Source organism: Solanum stenotomum, chromosome 1 (assembly GCF_019186545.1).
Source record: "Solanum stenotomum isolate F172 chromosome 1, ASM1918654v1, whole genome shotgun sequence".
Classification (NCBI taxonomy): domain Eukaryota; kingdom Viridiplantae; phylum Streptophyta; class Magnoliopsida; order Solanales; family Solanaceae; genus Solanum; species Solanum stenotomum.
The window spans coordinates 34,878,300-34,878,704 of NC_064282.1; positions in this window are offsets into that span (position 1 = coordinate 34,878,300).

Sequence of the window (405 nt, forward strand, 5' to 3'; positions counted from 1 at the left end):
CGAAAGCAACCACAATGAGACTATTAATGGCAGACCGTTCAATCAAACATCCCGTGGGGATACTTTATGACATCTTGGTGAAGGTTAATTGGTTCATTTTTCTGGCTGATTTTGTATTTTAGATTGTGAATAGATGCTGAAATTTCCATTATTTTGGGAAGGCCATTCTTAGCAACTCGAAGAGCATTGGTGGATGTTGAAAGTGGAGAATTGAGGTTTCGGGTGAACGAAGATGAAGTAACTTTCAATATTCGCAAATCCATGAAACACCCAAGTGATATTCATGTGGTGTCTACTGATGATATTATCAATGAGGTGGTAGCTAGTGTAAGCCATTTGATGTGCATGAATGAACCCCTTGAAGCCGTAGTTGCTAATTATGATGAATCCGAAATTCAGGGCTAT